The sequence below is a fragment of the Rhineura floridana genome, chromosome 6 (assembly GCF_030035675.1).
Source record: "Rhineura floridana isolate rRhiFlo1 chromosome 6, rRhiFlo1.hap2, whole genome shotgun sequence".
NCBI lineage: Eukaryota > Metazoa > Chordata > Lepidosauria > Squamata > Rhineuridae > Rhineura > Rhineura floridana.
In genome coordinates this window covers 97,384,676-97,387,604 of record NC_084485.1, presented here as the reverse complement: position 1 = coordinate 97,387,604, position 2,929 = coordinate 97,384,676, and the positions used below count along the sequence as shown (strand labels likewise).

General features: G+C 46.1%; 1 pseudogene; it reads left to right on the top strand.

The window, feature by feature from the left end:
• The first annotated feature begins 248 nt into the window (after nucleotides 1–248).
• LOC133388117 (5S ribosomal RNA) lies at nucleotides 249–367 on the top strand (annotated as a pseudogene).
• The last annotated feature ends 2,562 nt before the right edge of the window (nucleotides 368–2,929 follow it).

Here is a 2,929-nt window from a genome sequence, read left to right as displayed (position 1 = left end):
GAACCTTGGTTTACCTATTTCTGGGCTCTGAGTTCCCCTAGCTCAGAGTTAAACCAGTGAAGGGGTGGTGGCAGACTATCTTCTACTTTGCAGGGTTGGTGGTGGTTTGCACAGTCTTGGCAAGGGGAATTTGCTGATTGGGTTCCAGATCAATTGCCCAAAGGGTGGGAATTGGGTCTGAAGCATGCAAATCATGGCTCTTGGGGGTCAGATTTCATGACAGTGTTTACTAGAATAAATTCTCACTAAAATAAGGCCATACTACCCTGAACATGCCCGATCTCGTCTGATCTTGGAAGCTAAGCAGGGTCAGGCCTGGTTAGTACTTGAATGGGAGACTGCCTGGGAATACTGGGTGCCGTAGGCTTTTCCTCCTTTGAGAGCCAGTGTGGTGTAGTGGTTAAGGTGTTGGACTACAACCTGGGAGACCAGGGTTCAAATCCCCACACAGCCATGAAGCCCACTGGGTGATCTTGGGCCAGTCACTGCCTCTCAGCCTCAGAGGAAGGCAATGGTAACCCCCCTCTGAATACCGCTTACCATGAAAATGCTATTCATAGGGTCGCCATAAGTCAGGATCGACTTGAAGGCAGTCCAACACATGACAAAATGCTGAAAAATTTCCTTGTTCGTTAAAAAAGAAAATCTACAAATTGCTGCAGAAATGTGGGGATCCTAATGTAAGATTAGAAAAATGAGAAACAGAGAGAACCGAAACTGATACATCATTATACAGCCACGAGAATGGCTATTTATTTATTTATTTATTGTACTTTTAGACCGCCCTTTAGCGACAAGCTCTCAGGGCGGTGTACAGCAGAATAAAACCACATTAAAATACAGGTGAGTGTGGGTACAATACAACTATAAAAACATTTTAAAAACACAGTTAAGACAAAAATTAACATAAAATTAAAATTAAAATGCCTGGGCAAAGAGGTAGGTCTTTACCTGGCGCCGAAAAGATAACAAAGAAGGCGCCAGGCGTATCTCATCAGGGAGGGCGTTTCATAATTCGGGGGCCACCACTGAGAAGGCCCTAAATCTAGTTATTGCTCTCCGGGCCTCCCTATGAGTTGGGACCCGGAGAAGGGCCTTCGACGTCGAGCGTAGCGAACGGGTAGGTACATAGCGGGAGAGGCGTTCCACCAGGTATTGCTGTCCGATGCCGTTAAGGGCTTTATAGGTAAGAACCAACACTTTGAATCTGGCCCGGAAACATATTGGTAGCCAGTGCAGTTGGGCCAGGACAGGTGTTATATGGTCAGATTTTTTAGTCCAAGTGAGAACTCTGGCCGCAGCATTCTGCAGCAGCTGAAGTTTCCGAACCGTCTTCAAAGGTAACCCTACGTAGAGTTGTATACCCTGTGCCAGCACATTATATTAGCAAGCACTTATAGCCTTAAGTTAATCAATATATTCAATATGTATTTGTTAGCTAGCCTGGAGGCTTGTATTCCCCTTTCAGGCCCCAGTATCCTTGGGTATGCCAAATCACCTCATAGCCACCTGCAGTCTAATCTAGGTGTTTTAATGAGGATATGAAGGCTTGCCCAGTATGATGCTGAGAATGTATCTTGTTAAGTGTAAAGGAGCCCAATTAGGCATGTATTCAAGTATATGTTTATCAGTGGGTCTTTCATAGTTGGCTTGCCTAGTAGTATGGAAAGTACCTTGACATGAACAAAGAGCGCTGATAGGCATAGGTTCAAGGACAGCATAGACAGGTGGATGGGTCGAAGGACGGTCAATGCACAGATAATGCAGTAGTTGCTTGTTAGTGCACGAGTCAAGTAACGGTCAATGATGAACTTGCTTGTTAGCAAAGATGGAGATAAAAGATGGTAGCTGCGCAGTGTGCCAAGAGAAGATGTCAAGGTGCTCCTGGATAGATACTATAGTTTTCTAGCAATTTGTCTGCTTTGAAGGTGTTCTGTGAGAAGGTCAGAACTGCCAATTATATGCAAACAGATGTCACTATGTATTACTTCAAAGTGTATAATCTCATTAATCATATATGTAACTGCATGTGTATGCCAATGATATGTGCCAAGATTTATTCTATATAACCATGACCTGTGCCCAGTATGGGTGTTCAGTCTCTGACGTCTGCTACTGCAGAGCGGTGGGACTGATCCACTTTTATTGGGAATACTTGGCTGAATGCTGTAAGTTACTCAATAAATTTTAACTCTTTGTAAGCAAACCTCTTGTCTGCATCTCATCTCTGGTAATCCAAAACAACCCGAAGGTACACAAGAGTGCATTACAGTAGTCCAATCTAGAGGTTACCAGAGCATGGATAACTGTGGCGAGGTTCTCCCTGCCCAGATAGGGTCGTAGTTGGGCTACCAGCCGAAGCTGGTAGAACGCATTCCGTGCCACCGAGGCTACCTGAGCCTCCAGTGACAGGAGCGGATCTAATAAGACCCCCAAACTACGGACCTGCTCCTTTAGGGGGAGTGTAACCCCATCTAGGGTAGGTCGGACATCAACCATCTGGGCAGAGAGCCCCCCACCAACAGCATCTCAGTCTTGTCAGGATTGAGTCTCAGTTTATTAGCTCTCATCCAGTCCATTATCGCGGCCAGGCAGCGGTTTAGTACATTGACAGCCTCACCTGAAGAAGATGAAAAGGAGAAGTAGAGTTGCGTATCATCAGCATATTGCTGGAAACGCACTCCAAATCTCCTAATGACCTCACCCAGCGGCTTCATATAGATATTAAAGATCATGGGGGACAGAACTGAACCCTGCGGGACCCCATATTGGAGTACCCAGGGACTCGAGTAATGCTCCCCAAGCACTACCTTCTGGAGACGATTCTCGAGGTAGGAGCACAGCCACTGCCAAGCAGTGCCTCCAACTCCTAAGTCTGCAAGTCGCCCCAGAAGGATACCATGGTCGATGGTATCAAAAGCCGCTGAGA